At 33.1% G+C, this 21,594-nt stretch overlaps 1 long non-coding RNA gene across 1 annotated transcript; it reads right to left on the reverse strand.

The window, feature by feature from the left end:
- Positions 1–13,704: 13,704 nt before the first annotated feature.
- LOC107853315 lies at positions 13,705–17,803 on the reverse strand. The gene is made up of 3 exons (XR_001669729.2): positions 17,471–17,803; positions 14,394–14,466; positions 13,705–14,296 (listed from the first exon to the last, which is right to left on the reverse strand). It is a non-coding gene; the product is annotated as an uncharacterized LOC107853315 (long non-coding RNA).
- Positions 17,804–21,594: the final 3,791 nt, after the last annotated feature.

Genomic DNA, 21,594 nt, shown 5'->3' on the forward strand with positions numbered 1-21,594 from the left:
ATAGATTGTATTGTTTATTATTATTTTTTATTTGATTTGATGGTATAGTACAATATCATAATGGAGAATTTTACTAAAATACTTTTGATTATTATAATTTTTAAATTTATAATAATTAGAGGTATTTTCTTATTAACTTTGAGTAGAATTTTCTGTGTTGTCAGTTGTCACTGGCATATACTATTTGTTTTGTTGTCAGCGTAAAAATACAAATGAACTGATTTCAACTTGACTCAGAATGATTGAACGTATCATGACTTTCAAGTTTTTTCAACTATACCTTCCGTCATACATTGGGTACTAATATGTCTATAACGTTGGTGTGAGGAACATATATATACCATTTCATTAGAGGCATATGTATACCCAAAATATGAAGGAAAGTATATGCGTACTTTCTAACTGAATGTTGAGAAGACGGTATATGAATGCAAATATGGATGCATAAATAATGACGCATAATTTCTACCTAATCGATGAGAAACACACGTACGAATGCAAATACAAAAGCAAAAGAAAATGACGCGCGATTTTTAATTGATTGCTGAGAAAATCGAAACAATTGATGCATACTTTCTAACTGAATGCTAAGAAAACCATAACGAATGATTGTTGAGAAAACTATAAATGAATGCAAATACAGTACAAAAGCAACAAAAAAAACAATGGATAGTTTCAACCTAATCGTTGAGAAAACTATATATGAATGCAAATATAGAAGCAAAATAAATTGATGTGTAATTACTGTCTATTGAGAAAAGCACAACTAGCTGACTATTGAGAAAATTATAACAATCAATGCAGAATTTCTACCTAATTGTTGAGAAACTCGTATAAAATGCAAATACAGAAGCCAAAAAATGCAAATTTTCAACTGATTGTTAAGAAAATCATATATATAAAAGCATCCAAAAGCATACATATATATATAAACTCAAATACAGAAGCAAAAAATTTGCTGAGAAAAAACATATAATGAATGCAAATACAGATAAACAAAACATTGATGCATCACTTCTAACTGATTGCTTAGTAATTCCTAGCTAAGTAATTTATTAAGACCCATAGGATCAAAATTTCATTTCCCGAACCCCACCATCATAGCCACGGTGGAGGGACTTGAATACTCCTTGTTTTACAGCATATTCCTGCAGATGAAATAAGCAGAAGAAGAAGCTCGATCTTTTCAAAAAAGTGCGTACAGTGCTGTAGAGTTTTTTTTACATCTCGTTTTTTTTAACGAATACATCTATACCCCAAAATGCTCCCAGCATAGGAGCCTATGGTTCCATTCTTGTTGTTGTCTTCTATTTTATCCTTTCTTCGTTTTGAATCGAAAATATAAGAGTTGAGTAAATCAACAGCAAAAAAGTATAGATTGTGAGAAAGAAGCCCACGGAGGGTTCTCATCCTTCAAAGACTACGAGTGTAATAAGAGCATCCATCGACGGAAAGGAGCTGAAAGCCACTGTAAGGAGAGGGCAGGGCATAGCAGGCGAAAGAAGAAAAAGAACTCAGAGAAGAACAACGCAACAAAAAGTAGAGAGAGATTGAGAGCAAAAAAGTGTAAAAATAAGTAATATAGGGTAAAAGGTAAAATAGGATTAAATAAAATTATATAAGGGCATAGTTGGAAAAAAACCATGGGATACCACCAATTTGGTGGTTCAGTAAATTGGGGGATTTCATGGTTACCAAACCATGAATGGGATACCATACTATACCATGCCTTTTAGCAAATAATCAAAACAAACTTGGTTCCCATGATAACCATACCATACCATACCATACCATGGGAAACCAACATCTAAAAAAAACACTTATACGTGCTGACCCGGAAAGTTGGTTCACGCCAATCCACAAGAATCACAATCCTCGGCTCATAATGTTGATTGGGCTTAAATTGATTGCTCACTTCATTTTAAAATAGTTGAACCTTTCTTTTTAAAATATGGGTAATTTACATAATTCTAAATTTTTAATAGGTTATTGTAACGCCCCGGGAGTACACCCTAGGCGTCACATGGTGCTTACAGCCCCGAAGGACCACAAGCTAACCCATTACTGGTACCTGCTATAGGCACTGAATAAAATTGATAATAAAAGATTTATTTTGTGGAATTTAACTGAAATTGCCATGAGGTTTTAAGTCATAATTCTGATAATCTCTACAAAACAACACTAATATTAACAACTGAAAACTGACTAACTGTCTGTACTAGTCTGAAAAACTCTAACTGAATAATTGAGGAGTTGATGGGATAAGCCCCCAACTAACTCCGACTGTCTGCTAAAACTGAGAAACTAAAATAAATATAACTGGTACTCGGAACATGAGAACTCACCACTGCAGCTGCTACTGGTGTGCTGGGATAACTAGGTACGGTCGGGAACCTGAGCATGCGATCCTATGATATGAGACATCATAGAGCAAAAAATGAGTATGCGGCCAATAATTTGAATGTACTGGTATGCTAAATGAGGTAAGGCTGAGATGCATGGGTGTGCATAAATGATAACTAACTAAATGAATAGCATAGGATAACTGAACATGAAATAATAACTAGCTAAATGATATGAAGTAACTTAGTAAGTATGCATGGAGCAAAAATTGTCTGGTTAGCATGAGAATACTGAATATAAATGCGTGAATGCTGAAAAATCTGAGAATGCATGACCAAGCATATAATATGTTTCTGATATAGTTTGTAACTAAAATACTGAAATTTGGTAACTTAATAACTGATAAACTGTATGTCATGGTCAAGCAAAACGGAAGTGAGTTTTAAGCTGAACATTGAAACTGAAACTGTGGGAGGTATCATCTAACTGACATGCCCCACTCTGAGTTGATCAGGGTCCAACATGTGACCTCAGTTGGAAGGGTGCTAGTACCATGCCACAAGTACTAACAATGCATGTGGAGTCAGTCCTAATCTAGCGGGTGACCCCTGAGATCAGTCCTAACTAGCGGGTGATCCCTGAGAGTGTCAGTCCTAAACTAGCGGGTGATATCTCATGACCTACGCTGGCTACGTAGTTCTGAAACTTAGGGATTGCTTCTAAGGACCCAGTCCTAACTAATGGGTGAGCCCCCATCCCTAGGCTCGCTCAGTGTTGAATCTTACTCCCAACTGAACTGACACTAATTACGGGACTGAGCTAAGCTTAGCTAGACAAGTAACTGATCATGATGGCTAACTGGCTGAGTATGCTCATGGTTTATCTGAACTATTCTATAGCTACTAAAATTTTGTAACAACTAAATTTTCGAGTATTCATAACCCCCAGGACTCGATAACAATGACAACAGGGTCACGTGAAAGCTTTGAAACCATGGAAGGAAATTATTGTTCACAATTATTTACTTAAGCATTTCATCAAATACATGGGGAACCAGACTTTAACATGAAGATATTTCTAGACATGATGAGATAGCACGATCACATGACAAAATCATAAACTGAGAATTTATTTCGAATTCTCATGAACATGATATGGAAACCACAATATTTAAAACATACTATAATACATTCCACTTGAAAACAAATTCCAAAATCTTAACTTGTAAACATGTAATAAGTAGTCATTGTTCAAAACCCAATCATTTAGGCATTTCATCAAACGCTTGCAATTTATGGTTTAAACTAAGCATGAGAATAATTTCAAAACTTGTAGAAATAGCATGATTTCACTTCTAAGATCACCAATTAGGGTTTAAGTTCAACAAACAACACCATTTAAACATGTAAGGTTTAATATCACCAACAATTTCATGAAAACATAATAAAGATTCAAAATTCATGTAATTTCATGGACATAATTCATAAAATATGTAATAAGGGCTGCTTTTAATGAAAATAGATTGTAAACATCATGTATAATCAAAATTCATAAAAGCTTCATGGAGATAAATCATTATAAACGTGTAATTTCATGATTTAAAACATAAAAGATGAATTCTTGGACTCCATGAGTGAAAAGGACCCATGGATGAACATCTAACACACCTTAGAGCTTTAATCTTGAAAGAGAATTGACTTTTTTTTAAACGTTCTTGGATTGAGAATTATAATTTCTCGGTTTTCTTAAAGAGGGCTTGAATCTTGTTCTTGGGAGATGATCTTAAGTGAAAACCCTAATTTTCTTGTTCTTGATAGTGGAGAGGATTATGAGTGATGAGAAACTGATATTTTAGCACTTAATAGGGTTTAATGCATGATTTAAGTCGTGGGAGATGAGGGAAAAGACCAAAATACCCCTCCGAAACTATTTAAGGGTGAGGTTGATTAAGTCTGGTCATGGGTGATGACTTGGGCTAATAGGTCGTCACTTAGTTGACAGCCTATCAACTTAGGTCATTATTTGGAGGCTGAAACTGATGGCTCACTAGTTTGGGCTAACGACTTGGCTGATAAGTCGTCACTTAGTTGTTAGTTTATCAGCTTAGGTCATCACTTTATTGATAGACTGACATGCTGAAGTAAAATGAGTATAACTTTTTGCTCCGATATCGAATTAAGGTGAAACCAAATGCGTTGGAAAGAAGATTCAAAGATCTTTCTTTTGATATATAGTATCCCACGTAACTCATTATGTACAAGGAGTAATGGTCATTTAAAGTTGACTCAAGATGAAACGTTTACTAAAACTTAATCAATAGAAACGTTTTCAACTTATCTTTGAGTTAGGAGATTTTTATGACCTCAACTGATATAATAGGATATTTTTCACACTATAGAATTGATCGTCACACATATATAGACATAAAATCATTGGGTTCAAGTCTGTATGTATTGGAACAACGATCTAAATTCTAGCCCAAAAATGTGGGGTGTTACAGTTATAATACTTTTTATCATAACTTTGTTAAATTGTATATCTTGAATTTTAATTTTTGTGATAAATATGTTATGCCTTGATACATATACGTTGTGATACATTTGAAATAAAATAGTTATTTAAATAAAGAAGTAACATGTTTTCATTTATTATGGGAAGCAAATCACACACAATTTATTGCAAATGAGTCTATGAGATACCCAAAATCAACAAACAGAAGATCAACTTTCAAATTTCAAGAACACCATATCCACTACTAATTTCAACTAAAGAAATTCTTCTTTCTTCTCGTTTGTCCATTTTTCCAATCCTATTTAATGGCGATCATATATGTGTTGTTGCGACATTCAAGAGTTTGGGTTTTGAAAATTAGGTATGACAACTATAGAGTTGACGGTCTTGTGATTCATGAAAAAGTTTCGTATCCAAAATTAATGGATGCTATATCGACTCAATTGAAAATTAATGAATCTCTGAAAAAATTCATGTCAAATACGTTGTTCAAGAAAATTCATCAGTAATTGAGATTCATAATGATATGACTATGAAACTTTTTTTTTGAGATTTTGAAAGATACATCGAGATTTTAAATATATCCATTGTGTATTACAACAACTGATATTGTAATTAGTGTTGATATTTTTGACATGGATGTTGGTGTAATTGAGTGTCATCATGTTGTTAAGTCGGTTGGACTTGCAATATCTGTAATCGATAATGTTGAAGCTTTGTTTGTGGTTGATATGAATGTTGATGAACTAATAATAGATTATAGTAACGGGTTTGTTAAGGTGAAACAACTTTACAAAAATAAAGCAATTCTTCTATTTGTGATGCATAACTACGCAATCAAGTACAGGTTCAATTTCAAAGCTGAGAGATTTGACAAATAGAGGTATGGTTATTTGAGTTGATACATTTTAGAAAATTATTTTTTTTTTGTGATACATTTGGAAGTTATGTGATGCATTTAGCTATATTATAGTGCATTGTTGTTTTCAATGTTAGTTAGTGAATGTTTGTGATACTTTTAAAAACGGTTACTTACATCTCGTATGTTGAAGTTTTTGTTTCATACTTATAGTTCCTTTAAAGTGCATTATTGTTTTCTGAATAATTTATAAAAACTAGTGTCATTGGCCCATGTTAAGCCTGGGCTCAAATTATAATGACATTTACCAGAAAATTACATGCTATAGCCCCAATAGTGAGTGACTTCGGATTTTTGACCCCAATAAGAAAGGTATTTAGATTAACCTTCCTTCCCTTTTTAGTATAGTACAAGTATAATTTTGTCCTTTACACCTCAAATATTTTTAAACTTTTCATACTCATTTGTCTCTCAAATTCTATTTTTATTTTTATTATTTTCACTTTTTTATTTTTTGCTTTAATTTTATTTTCATGTTTTAATTCATTTGTCTCAACCTTTATTTTGTTCTTTTTTTTTTCTTTTTTCTCAAACATTATCTATTTCTTCATTTTTTTCCCTTTTTAATTCATTTATATCAGCCTTTTTTTTATCATTTCTCTTTTTCCCCATCATTTTTTTCAAACTTTATTTTTATTTTTCCTCTCATTTTTATTTTTCTCAATTTTTTTAATTCTTCATTTTTTTATTAATCTTTATTTTTTTCTTGCCTTTTTTTGTCATTATCTTTTTTTTATTTCTCTATTTTATTTGATCATTTTTTTATCAATTTTTATTATATTTTGCTAATAAATAAAAAATTGGATAATCCGCAAAAGATCTTCTTTTTTTGACATCTAAGCAAATTTAAGGGTATGAATTGTTGTTAGGAAGTTTTTTGGGATAAGTTTTGTCTCTAAGACAAAAAATATAGAACAACTCATAAATCAAGGCACAATGTGGCAGTGTCAAGTCTTGCTTGTGGAGCATAACTTGTTGTTTGAAAATCCTTGAGTTAAGTCTTGCTTCTAAGGCAAGAGTTATATAACATTTCATAAATAAAAAATCAATATAGTAGTGTCAACACTTGTTCATGGGGCGTAACTTGTTCTTTTGGGAGGTTCTTGGACTAAGTTTTGTCTTAGAGGCAAGACCAATAGAGCATCACATAAATCAAGACACAATATGATAGTGTCAACTCTTATCCAAGGGGCATAACTTATTAGCTAAGTCTTGCCTCTAAGGCAAGAGTTATAGAATATCTCATAAATCAAGACACAATGTGGTAGTATCAACTCTAACCCATGGCCCATGGGGCGTAACTTATTGTTTGAAAGTCCTTGGACTAATTTGAGCCTCTAATGCAAAAGTTATAGAGCGATTCACAAATCAAGACATAATGTGGTAGCGCCAACTTTTACCCATGGGGCGTTACTTGTTGTTTAAAAGTCCTTGATTTATAAAAATCTCATAAATCAAGACACAATGTAGTAGTGTTAAATCTTATCCGTGGAGCGTAACTTGTTGTTTAAAAGTCCTTGGGCTAAGTCTTGTCTCTAAAGAAAGAGTTCAAAATATAATGTGATAGTGTCAATGTAATACCCCGAGAACCTATCCCGAGACATCACATGGTGCTCAAGGCCACACGTGGCCTCAAGATAACCCTCTAAGCCTGTCATCACTTTCAGAACTCTCTACGACATGAATCATCATAAAGTAGGGAAGAATAATCATGACATGAACATGCTGAGATATGAAGTAATACGGTTCTATATAAACAAAATACTGAAATCTCTGTACATGCTGGCACACTAGTCTGACAAAGCCTCTACTACATAGGACTGAGGAACCATTGGGACAGATCCCTAAGTGACTCGTACTTAACTGAAAGTAAACAACCATCCATCACAAGACAAAATCGGAGACACGGGTCCTCAAACCATGAGGACTCACCAACCGCAGAAATGTAGATGAAGGTACTCAAAGATCACTGTCGCTGCTAAGACTGAGCACCTGAACCTATATCATAAGGAAATATAGAATACAAAAGAGTATGAGAGTCAGTACTTGAGAATGTACTGAGTATGTGGGGGTGGATGCAACATTTTAAATAATATCATAAATGTATCAGAAAATCATGCATGCTGATAATAATAACTCTCTTCGCTTGAATCATCTAAAACATTATTTCCGTAAGTCATCAGTAATAACATATGCTTCATAAATCTCATAAATCATTTAACTTAACTCAAACTCTTTGACTCATGACTTAGAGTGACTCGGTATCTCATAGTACTTAGATCATTATGGACATGGGAGTTTCTTATAACCGATATAACTACACCATGTGAGCCGCATGGAGTCCAATATTTTGCGCTCCTAAGGAGAGAACCCCACATTGGCAGGGGTGTTGTACTCTTGCCAGGGAGTACAACCTCAATCTCGTTATCACAATCCCATATGCTACCTCTGGCCCACAATTATCAACATCAACCCTACGATGACACGTAGTTTTAGAAAAATACCACATTTCTCGCTCGGTGCTAAATACTCCTCCCAGACTCTGCTCAGAACGCGTTAGGAAATCCACCTTAATCAATATCAACTCATGGGTCTATTTTAAAGACTAAAACATAAATACATATCTCATCTGTAAATCATAAACATCTTGTGGATTCCTAACCCAACTCAACTCAACATAATCTTTCTCAACATCAAGTACATTTACTTTTCAAATCATTTTCAAATATATTAAAAGCTTCAAGGAAACATCATAGGACTCATTCTTGACTTTCAATCTCAAATATCGATATATATATTCAATAGTCAAATTTCTCATGGAAAGGCAGAACTCATGACACTTGTCTTAAATCACGTAGAAATCATCAATACGTAATGACAATGTGTAACTCATGGAATAAATTCTTAATTTAAGAAATGTGATGGTGAAATAATCATAAATATCATACTTATTCAACTCAAATCTCATAAATCATAAATAAAGAAATCTGGGTGCAAACCCACTTGCAAAATCATGTAAATCAATAATAGAAAGTAAATTTTTAGGCACAAGAATGAAAAGAGTGTTCTTGTTCAAACCCCACATACCTTGAATTATCATTTTAGAGATATAGAAACTTGTTTGGAACTTCTTTCTCACACTTTTAGACTAAGATTCTTGATGCCCTTGACTTGAGAAACTTAATTCTCGAATAACTTAGAGAAATCTATGGAAGATCCTTGAATTTCTTGGAAAAAGATTGAATTTTTGGGTTTTGAAAGAAACCCGAATTTCTAGATATTTCTTGAAAGAGGAAAGGAGGAAAATGAATGGCTATTATCTGCTAGGATATATATATAAGACTATATGGGGCGGAAATGACCAAAATTCCCTTTTGATAAAGCTGAAATTGGCTGATCGGGGCCTGTGACGGTTGATCTGACAGTTCACCAGATCGTCCGCCACTCGAGTACCAAAACTAGAACGTTCTGCCTCGACGTGACGGTCGAAGTGATGGTCCTTCAGGAAACTGGCAGACCACCAAGTCGTCCATCACTCGAGGGCCAGAAACGGGACATTCTATTTTGACCTGACGGACCCCTTGATGGTCCGTCAATTTTTTGACGGTCCATTAACTTGGCCGTTGCACGATGCCCTGAAAAAAAAGTCACTGCCTTGTCTTGATGGTACACCAAGGACTTGACGGTCCACCAGGTCGACCGTCAAACCTGGGCGATCCGATACCGTTTAGTAAAATGGCCATAACTCCCTCGTCCGATGTTAGATTTCAATAAAATTGGTATCGATGGAAAGATTATTCAATGCTATACATGAAAAAAGTAGAAATTAGAGAAATACAATATGGTTTAAATATCAATCACTTTGGAAGTCATACATATCTACTCAAAAGATGGATTTAGGCTTAAGAAACGATCGGGATATTACAGTCAACTCTTATCCATGAGACATAACTTGTTATTTAAAAGTAATTGGGTTAAGTCTTAACTCTAATACAAGAGTTATAGAGTATCTAATAAATCAAAATACAATGTGGTAATGTCAACTCTTGCCCACGGGGCACAACTTGTTATTTTAAAGTCCTTGGTCTAAGTCTTGCCTTTAAGGGAAGAGTTATAAAACATCTCATAAATAATACACGATGTGGTGGTGTCAACTCATGTCTATGGGGCATAACTTATTGTTTGATGGTCCTTAGGCTGAGTCTTACCTCTAAGACAAGAGTTATAGAACATTTTATAAGTAAAAAACACAATGTGTTAGTGTTGACTCTTTCCCAATATACATAACTTGTTTGAAAATTCTTGGGAAAAGTCGTGCCTCTAAGGCGAGAGTTGTAGAACATCTTATAAATAAAGACATAATGTGGTAGTGTCAACTCTTGCCCGTGGGACGTAATTTATTATTTAAAAGTCCTTGAGATAGGTCTTGCCTCTAAGACAAAAGTTGTAGAACATCTCATAAATGAAGACATAATGTGGTAGTGTCAACTCTTGCCCATGAGACATAATTTGTAGTTTGGAAGTCCTTGAGCTAAGTCTTGCCTCTAATACGAGTTTTAGAACACCTTATAAATGAAGACATAATGTGGTAGTATCAACTCTTGCCCGTGGGATATAATTTGTAGTTTGAAAGTCCTTGAGATAAGTCTTGTCTCTAAGACAATAGTTGTAGAACATCTCATAAATGAAAACATAACGTGGTAGAGTCAACTCTTTCCCGTGGGACATAATTTGTAGTTTGAAAGTCTTTGAGCTAAGTCTTGCCTGTAAGGCAATATTTGTAGATTATTTCATAAATAAAAATATAACGTGGTAGAGTCAACTCTTGCCCGTGGGGCATAATTTGTTGTTTGAAAGCTCTTGAGCTAAGTCTTGCCAGTAAGACGATAGTTGTAGAACATCTTATAAATGAAAACATAACGTGGTAGAGTCAACTCTTGCTCGTGAGACATAATTTGTAGTTTGAAAGTCCTTGAGTTAAGTCTTGCCTCTAAGACAATAGTTGTAGAACATCTCATAAATAAAAACATAATGTGGTAGAGTCAACTCTTGCCCGTGGGACATAATTTTTAGTTTGAAAGTCCTTGAACTAAGTCTTGCCTCTAAGGCAATAGTTGTAGAATATTTCATAAATGAAAACATAACGTGATAGAGTCAACTCTTGCTTGTGGGGCATAATTTGTTGTTTGAAAGCTCTTGAGCTAAGTCTTTCCAGTAAGGCAATAGTTGTAGAACATCTTATAAATTAAAACATAATGTGGTAGAGTCAACTCTTGCCCGTGGGACGTAATTTGTAGTTTGAAAGTCCTTGAGCTAAGTCCTTCCTCTATGGTAAGAGTTATAAAACATCTCATAAATCAAAATACAATATGATAGTGCCAACTCTTGCCCATGAAACATAACTTGTTGTTTGAAAGTCCTTGAGCAAAGTCTTGCCTATAAGGCAATAGTTGTAGAACATCTCATAAATAAAAACATAACGTGGTAGAGTCAACTCTTTCTCGTGGGGCATAATTTGTAGTTTAAAAGTCGTTAAGCTAAGTCTTGCCTCTAAGGCAATAGTTGTAGAACATCTCATAAATGAAAACATAACATGGTAGAATCAACTCTTTCTCGTGGGGCATAATTTGTAGTTTGAAAGTCCTTGAGCTAAGTCTTGCCTTTAGACAATAGTTGTAGAACATCTCATAAATGAAAACGTAACGTGGTAGATTTAACTCTTGCCCATGAAACATATCTTGTTGTTTGAAAGTCCTTGAGCTAAGTCTTGCCTCTAAGGCAATAATTGTAGAACATCTCATAAATAAAAACATAATGTGGTAGTGTCAACTCTTGCCCGTGGGGCATAATTTGTTGTTTGAAAGTAATGTCTTACCTATACAATGTGGTAGTGTCAACTCTTACCCATAAAACGTAGTTTGTTATTTGAAAGTCATAAGTCTTGTCTTTATAATGTGATAGTATCAACTCTTGCTAATGAGATGTAACTTGAATGGAAGAAATCGAAGAAAAGAACAAAAATAATAAAAATTACGAAAAAAGAAGAAAATAAAGAAAAATATTAAAAAAATAAAAATCAAAGAAAATGTAGAAGTTGAGAGAAAATGGGAAAAAAATAAAGGTTGATAAAAATAATAAAAAAAGATCAAATAAAAATAAAGGTCGAGAAAAATTTAAAAAGAAAAAAAAATCAAAGAAAAAATAAAAAGTTTTTTTTTTTATAAAAGTAGACGTTGAGAGGTGTAAAGAGAAAAAAGTAAAGGTTGAGAAAAACTAAAAAGAACAAAAAAAAAGAGGAAAGAAAAATAAAAAATTAAAGTAAAATAATAAATAAAAAAAGAAGTTGAGAGGAAAAAAGAAAAAAAAGGGTTTAGAAAAATCAAAAAGAAAAAAGAAATATCAAAGTAAAATTAAAAAGAGAAAAAAAATAAAAGTTGAAGGATAAAAATATGGAGTTGTTATCCATTATGAGGATCATTTATGTAATTTACTCCATTGGTTAGGGATAATTTCGTTAAAAAAAATATTTGTAAATAGGTAAAAACTATTTTAAGGAAGTTTTTTTATTTGGGGCTAAACTTTGAAAGCCACCCTAATTTGGGCCTATTCCTGAGATTTACCCTTAACATTTGTAATTGTTTTTTTCTTTTTCTTATTCTTACGGTTTGTTTATTTTTGTTACATTATAGTAATTAAAGATAGTTCAACAATTTCTCAATATTTCTAAAAATTTAAATTATGTATTTGTTTCAATTTTTTGTCATGTTTTGTTAGTTCGTTTTAGAGAATGTCTTTTTCCTTTATTGGGAACTCCTTATGTAATCACCTGAAATTTTATGAAAAATGTATGATTGGACGATTTTACCCCTTCTCATAGTTGCATTGTAGTATTTTTAGAGTGTGGAGGTGATTGACACGGTCCCAATGTATTTTGGTGCCATTTTGTGATTTTGTGGTTTTTGGCGGCTTTGAGAGCCGTATAATTGATTTAAGCTCTTATCTTTTGATCCGTGCGATCGATAGAAGAACGAATTGCGCCAACAGATTCGGAACGTTGATTTTAGAGTGGTAACATGGTTAGTGTGGTTTCATCACTTTTAAATCTTATTTCGATCCTCGGTTTGGAAAGTTGTGATTTTGGATTTCAGGGATCAAATTTGTGAAACTGATGTTTTTTCAAAAAACTGATATCTTTACTAAGTCTGGAGCATCAAAATTGATAGGGTAGCATAGTTCATTTGCATTTACGAAATTTTGGATGAATTCCGAGGGGCCCGTGGAGACTTAAAAAATTACACTACTAAAAATACTGTAAAAGGAGACCTAAAAAAGGTTTCTTTTCTAAAAGAAGACTTCAAAAGTGAGCTCAATTGATGGTTTCTAAAATATGGGTCGCTTTTTGTAAGAGACCTTATGAGGTCGCTAGAAAGCGACCTCACGAGGTCACTTAAGTTATTTTTCAGGTTTTCAAGAAGATAACTCGTGAGGTCTCTAAACTATTTATTATTATTATTATTATTATTATCAATTTATTAAAGGAGACCTCATAAGGTCTCTATTTAATTTATTTTTTTTATTTTTTAAAGCTTAAACGGCCTCTTGCAGTCTCTTATTTGAGCATGTGGTAAATAAAATTATGAAAAAGAGACCTCATAAGGTTGCTTTTGTGCATTTTTCAAAAAATAAAATGCAAAATAGCAACCTCATTAGGTTTCTTTTCTGAAAAAAAATAAAGATAAAAATCTAGTGGCAATAACAGCTTTTACAAAGACCTGCAATTTTAGTTCAATTCAATAATATATATAATATAATCAATTAAATCGAGCTCCAAGAGCTCCCACCAATCAATCAAACTACAACAAACAGAAATAATAAATATAATCCAATGAATACTAAATGAAAATCAAATTTAAATACCTTGAAATTGAACGAAAATAACATAGAAGCAAGTTATTTATTCAATACTATTATTCAGACTGCTTTAAAGTTTCCATGCATTCAAAAACACTTAATAATTCAAATAAACCACCATAAAGTACATTAGTTTAGATTATCTAACACAACACCTCATTATCTTCATCACTGTTGGGCTTCTCAGTTACACCTCTGGATTGACCATATACTCTATGTGAAATAGATAGAGACTGGAGAGGTCGAGGAGGACGAACTGCATCACTGGGACAAGGGGGAATCCCCCACCCGAAGCAAGTAATACATAGAATTGGGCCTTCATTGCTGCATATTGTATATCCCTTTGTCTTTGTTTAGCCATCTAAGCCTTAGGTTCGCTAGATAGCTTAGCAATCTGCTACTTTGAAGCCAAAATTGACCCCCTTGACTCATCATCCGGAGAACTACGGAGGCCTTCTAATTCTGAATGAAATTCACGAAAGGTTTGTTGAGGCAAGCCGTAAGCATATCCATACCTACTCGAGCTACCAACCGCATCTAACCGTATCTCTCATTTTGCTCTTGGTTAAATGGCTGGTCTCAACTATCTTCTGGCAGAGTTTGGTGAAAATCCTGTATGGATAAAGGATACCGATTCTGAACTTAATGATAATAATATTAGATGTCAATTTAGAAAGTAAAGTAATTACTACTAGAAATAGAAACTTACATAGGTCAGTTGAGCTCGTGGCTTAACCCAAACATCAGGATTTTTTGGGGCTTTTTTCTTCCTCTTGTGTAGCCTATAGATCATAGATGAGAACAATAACACTATTACCATATTGTTGTAAGTATCTAGATCTCTAACTACTCTCCTAGTGTTAACCAATATGCAAACAGATTTAACACAAGACATATCCCTATCATCCCCTGGGTAAAAAGGCAAAAAATAACAACACTATTAAGACTGCCAAACTGACTAATAGCAAAAAGAGCAGGACAATTTGTCATGTTTACAGAAATTATATTCAGTAACTTCACAATGAAATGTCAATGTTACAACATTATGTCTCAACTTTTGTAGGCATACTCACTACAAGAGAAAGTAAAACACTAACTGAAAGTGAAAACCTTTGAACAAAAAAAAAATCTTTTTCAAAATTTTCAAAAAAAATATATCATTTCTCTCCTATAGAGTATGCTTTTTCCTACTTTGGTGCCTTATGGATATTGGATAAGAAGGATCTTAAACAGTAGGTTGTCCCTCACTTGAGATTTGAGAAGGATGCAAATATAAATAATCACTTCTAGGCTGCCAACTGACTGTAGCAAGTAAATGAAGAAACACATAAATAAGAACACTGGTCTGGCAATCTATGGCTTGAAAAAAATTGTTAATTTCAATAAATAGTCATAAGATTTAGTCAAGGAGCGTGCAAGTTAACTTGAATACCACAGTTATAAAAATACAATTATCGTTGATGTTGAAAGCGACTAACACCACAACATACGTAGTGTACTCCCAATAAGTAAGGTCGAAGAGGGTAAAGTAAAGTATGTGCAAATCTTATCCCTACCACAGAGGTAGAGGGGTGGTTTCTAATATACCTTCAGCTCAAAATGTGAAGAAGTGTATTTGATGCTTTCTCAACAGAACACAAAGTGAGGTTTGCATCAATCATAGTGAGCCATGACTAAAGGTGAAGAAATCTAAACACGAAGAACTAATATAAGCATGGGCCGATAAAAGATTGCTTTAAGAAGGTTAGGAAGGATGATAAATTAAGGGTCAAAAATATCTAGAAGCCAAATTAGTCAATATGAGTAAAATCAGAAAGTCGGGGATGCACTTCATCTAGATCTACAAACAACACTAATGTTCTCTATACCAGGTAGTCCAAAACTTACACTGTAACATGGCCTATATCAAATTAAAAATTCAATCCTCTAACTGTTCAAATGGAAGTCATAGATATTGCAAAACTAATGACTCTTATTACAACAACAACAACATGTCCAGTATAGTCCCACAAAGAAGGTATAGTCCCACAAAGTAGGATCTGGGAAAGATAGAGATTATACTGACCTTTACCGTACCTTAGAGGTAGAGAGTGTTTTCAGTAGACCCTTGGCCTAAGGAAAAATAATCCAAAGCAGACCTTGCCTTCACCGTAGATTTTAAGTACCAAATACATTAAGCTAAACTTGCTTTCATAAAGTTGGATTATCCATAGAAAAGAAATGAGGGCATTCATATTTTTCTTTCACGAATTACCAATCAGGAAATTGTGAGTTCTAAACAGAACAGTACTAACAAACATGAAGGCAAAAGGTGCATTACAAGTTCAAACAGAATCATAAAAATAAACAAGTTTCACAACAACATTATGATCTTTAAGAAATAAAGTTAAACGAATGTGCATTTTTGAACAATTTAAAAAGCTCATTTCCCCTATTAATTGTCAAAAAGACAGAACAATTACAGAAGGATATAAAGTAATATTCCAGAATTAGTACAACAATAACTACACCATAATTCAAAACTAGTTGGGATTATCTACAGGAATCATCTGTATCTATTCTGCAATGTCTTGAAACAACAACATACCTAGAGTAATTCCACAAGTGAGGTCCAAGGAGAATAAGACGTATGCAGACTAATTGCTACCTTTGTGGGGAAAAGAGGTTGTTTCCGATAGACCTCGATTTAGAACTGTTGATTAATAAATATTTTGATCTTAAATTTATTTCCGAACAACCAGTAATACAAGCTAAAAAAACTTAATCTTTAGATGTCTTAGCTAAATTCCAAAACTTGATTGAACAAGCAAACATACTCCCCCCACACAGAGACACCAACTTTCCTAAACAAATTTAGGGGAAAAAAACTTGAAATCTAGGTAACAAAATATTAAAAGGGCTGATTAAATTATATTGCGCTCCAGTATCCATTTCTATATCAACAAAAATTGGAAAAATGAATAAGAAAACAATAATAATCCATCAAAAACATCATTTATGATAAATGAATATCTCATTTTTCTTTTCTCTTCATTATTATATGCATGACTATAGTAAATGACCAATCTTTAGCTTCTTCTTCATCTCCACTAAGCCCAGTTAAATATGTTAAAAAAACCAACCAACCAAAAAAGAAAGTACTGTAAGATGATAAACTGGTCTTTTTCTTTCCATTAGCAAAAAAAAAAACTATATATTAAGAAATCAAAATAGAAAAGCAACAACTTGATAAAAGTAAAAAATGACTGGATCCATCCTGTTTGCCTATTAACCACAAAAAATGAGTAACTTTTTTTTCACATTCAAACACCTACATTGTCATCCTCCAATACAACAACCATCTTTAGTTTGTGAAAGCTCACAAACAACCTTGGATTTACAAAAGGTAGTTGAACCTCTTGTAAAAAAAATGCTTCCTAAATAGCTATTTTGTGATTTTATGCGAAAATGTCTTACTTATATGTTGTTAGGTTCTCTAGATAATCAGATTCACAATTCTAAAAATCGCATAAAACTTCAACTATTCAGAAATCAATTTGAAAAATCACATAAAACCCACAGCTATTCGATCAAAAAACATATATTCACAATCTGAAAATGCAGTTTTGAAACAAGAACAAGAAATTGGAAAGCATAGAAACCCAATTCTAAGACAAGACAACAAAATCCCCAAAGATTCATTTACAATCTTCACATTTTGAAAAAATTAAAGGAGACCTAAAAAGTGCTTAAATTCACTTTCTATGCTATACATAAATAAGGAAAAATCAAAGCTTTCAATCTTACTTGGAATGAAAAAGCTGACGGATTTAGGATTTGGACGAGAGAACTTTGAGACAGAGGGTTGGATTTAAGTAGGGTGCTTCAATTCAAGATGATGAGGACAACAAGGTTGAATACATTCCAAATTTCAAATAGGAAATACTCCTAAGTAATAAAATTGAAGGAGTTTTGAGAGAGAAGGGATCAGATTTGAGATTATGGTAGAAGTTGAGAGAGTTGCTCTTAGGTTTTCTATTTATCTTAAATATAATAATAAATATTAAAAAATAAATAAATATTTTTACTTTACTACTAACTCATAATTATTCTTAATAATATCAATTTATTAAAATAATAGCGACCTTGTGAGGTCGCACTATTTAAAATATTATTGATCCACTTTATATTTTATAATTTCTTTTAAATAATTTTAATTATTTTGATGCTAACTTTTCTCGCATTTTATTTTTGACCTCTTGAAGTCTTTTATCATTTAGCGACTTTATTAGGCCACTTTATTTAAAAATAAATTAAAAATAAATTGAGGGGATAAACGACCTCATGAGGTCTCTTATTATCGACCTACTTTTGAGGTCTCTTATTTTAAATCTCTTTTTATAATTTTTTTAGTAGTGCCATGTCCCCAGCTAGTGCACTAATTATTTGGTGCACCCGCGTTCGCAATGCTCCTGTCACGATCACTATTGGTCCTGCAATCGAGGTTTAGTGATTGTCATAACATTTTTCGTGATCGCAGTACCCTTGGAAGGTGAGGTACCGCGACATGACCCTAGACCGCGACTGTGAAGCCTGGGTATATAAATACCTATTTTTTTTTTCCATATTTCACCATTTTGAGACTTTGAGCATAGGTTTTCGTAGTTTTGAGCAACTTTCTCTATTTCTAAGCTTGGGTAAGCTCCATTACAATCTTTTCAACTAATTTCTTCCATTTTAAACATCAAATTCATGTTTAAAACTTGGATAAAAATATGGAATTGGGAAATTTTGGCCGGTAATGCCTAAAAATGGTATTTCTCCAATTTAAATCCAAGTTCACTCCTTTTTCACTTGAATGAGTTTCTAATCATATAATTATCAGTTTTTCCTCGATTTCATCTTCAAAACAACCTTGATTCTTGACTTTTAAATGGATTTTGAAGATTTTACCCGATAAAGTTTAAAAATAGTTTTCTTTCAATTTGGACCTTATTTTAACTCATTTTTTCTTGTATTTTCAGTTGTAAACTCCTAAAAATATGGGAAACATATTTTTGAAACAAAATTAAGATTTTTCCTTCTTTTTAAAAAATCTATTTTGGGATCCATTTTGACCCCGACTTGAAACTAGGCAATATGGGTATTGTTGACTTCCTTTTGACACGTAGATTTTATATTGTGATGTTTTAGTTGATTTTGGTTTCATTCATAAGGAGTAATATTGTGGATTGAAGGATTTTATTGTGGTTTTTGGCCTTCGAGGTAGGTTATGACTTAACTGTTTTAGACTGGGTTGGGTAGTTAAATTGTATACAAAAGTATGTTAAGGGTGTGGGAACTAATCATGAAAAATGGCTATCTTATTGTGTTGTAACCGTGTGGGGGGCCTATATGTGATGTAATTAATGGATTTGATTTATTTTGTGTTATATGTAACCGTGTAGGGTCCTATGTGATGTTGATAGGCTGTGTACATGAGAATAACTGTGTTTTGCTTAATGAAAAACATATTGTCATACCAATTGTGTATTGTGATGTATTCATACTATATTGACGTATGAATCATGTTAAATTTCATGAATGGTTGGAAATAATGAGTGGATATTTGGATGATGTGATGGTATATTGGCTAGTTATGGAAACACTCATTATGGTTGGTTGTGAAACTACTCATTGTGGTTGGTTTTGTGCATTGCATCCTTATACTCATTCATGAAATAATGGTACCTTTGTGGAAATACTGAGAAACATTAATAATACCTTTTTATAACAGAAAATATATAGATTATATATGAGTTGACTAACCCCTATGGATCCTACAACGGGAAACTTTAGCTCGTAGATGTATACGGAGATTGTGCAATGGTCTTAGAGGTTGTGCGACGACCTTGAGGTTGTGCGATAACCTCATGCATTACATCATCATCATCATCATCATTCTATTGTGTTTACCTTATTATGCTTGTGATGTGATTGTATATTCTATTTGACTTTTTACCGATCCATTGTTCTATCTACCCTTACTTGTATTTGATGTTCTCATCTCAAGATTAATACTGGTTACCACTTCAACAACTAACTTTAACCTCTTGCTAGGAATTCACTAATGCACAATGCATCCATCCACTTATATAACAATATGACATTCAAGCCTATCATTATAACCACACACAAACTTTTATTAAATTAACCCACTTTGGAATTTTACCACACTCTGTAACACCTCTATCAATAACAACTTCCATATACTATCCCCAAGAAGACACCTATGGAATTCTCAACTAACCATGACATATACCAAAAGCTTTGCCTCAATCTTTCTTCACACTTATAGTCTTAGACTAAACAAGCACACCACAATCTTTTCTCAACAAGAATTATTTAGGAGAGGTCACTGAAAGGTTAGAACATGAGGGCCTGAAGTATGAAAGAATAACTTTGACACTTAACTGAGGCTTGAGGAATAGAGTATCAAAGGCATGAATTCATTAAAGAGATCTAAACTAAAGACATACATGACCTAATCTGAATTTCACTAGTCATTTAGAAGTGTAGCATGAGTACATATAATTAAATATACTGTAAAGCATGGGTACATGAGTCATGAGCTGTATGACCTGAGTTTGGGTTCATGAATTCATGGAATATGATTCGTACTGCTGAGCAAACTGAAACTCCTTATACTAGAAACTGGGAGCTTACATGATTCTCTATGAAGTGCATGAATGAGCTATAATCACAGAGCTGACTTGTAAGGCATGAGTAGATATCGTGATGACTGAGATAAGAATGGGTTGGGTATCTTCCTCCCCTACTGCTGTTCTACAATACACTGGCATCACTACTAGAATCTGAGAGCTTGACTTGGTTCCTTGTTCTATCATCTCCCCCTTAGATTTAAACTTTCATTAAAAGTGTATGGAACCCCTTAATAAACTCTAAACTAAATTTCAACCACTTTATTCTAGAGTCTGAGATATAACAAATACACATAAATAATAAACTCACCCTAAAAGACTACACCTGAAAGTGTAAAACCTGCTGCTAGTACTCTCTTCTGAGATACAACTCTTAACTTTCTATAGCCCCACTAGTCATCATATTATAACTTGGACACTTACTAACTTAGAATCTTCCTGAGTATCACCATACCATGAGTTCACACCATCTAGAACTTTAAATCTTCTTTCTATTAGCTCAATCATCCAAATTTCAAACTTATATTCTAACACTTGACATGGATATTCCCAAACTTTTAATGAACTATACTAACTTCATTCTTGAGCACTCTCTTAATATATACTATCCTTAACTTTCCTTAGCTTCAGCAATTATCACATACTTAAACCCTTCTTAACAACATACTTGCCTTACTAAATATATAATCTGCCTCTTTTCCTTCACATCCTACTAATATCACATCTCCAAACTTTTATTTTCCCTAAACCATGAGAATTACCATTACACCAATATTCCCATATCAACAACATATAGTTTTGAATCAACAAACTTAAATTCTTGAATTGTACTATTTCAAGCCTACTGATTCACCGTTCATACAACTAGCCCCATGGATACATAATCTACTAAATCTAGATAAACACTATCCATACTTTACTGCTGCTAAACTTCTAGGTTCATGCTTCTAACTCTAGGTCATTTGCTATTATAGGATTCTGAGAAGGGATCTGAGGGCACATTTGACTTTGGCTTAGTGCACGATTTTCATGAACATGAATGAAATACTTTATACTTTGAAACATAAAAGAACCGTTGGAATACCTTTTGAGCTAATATACAATCCCATAGTTGTCTGTGGGGACTGTTTGAGAAAATTTTATCGATAGGAATTTAAGCTTCACTGTTTTTGTTACCTTGAAAATAAGGCAGAGTTGACATGAGCAGAGCATGATGAGAATTTGTATAAG

This window comes from Capsicum annuum, chromosome 2 (genome assembly GCF_002878395.1).
Source record: "Capsicum annuum cultivar UCD-10X-F1 chromosome 2, UCD10Xv1.1, whole genome shotgun sequence".
Classification (NCBI taxonomy): domain Eukaryota; kingdom Viridiplantae; phylum Streptophyta; class Magnoliopsida; order Solanales; family Solanaceae; genus Capsicum; species Capsicum annuum.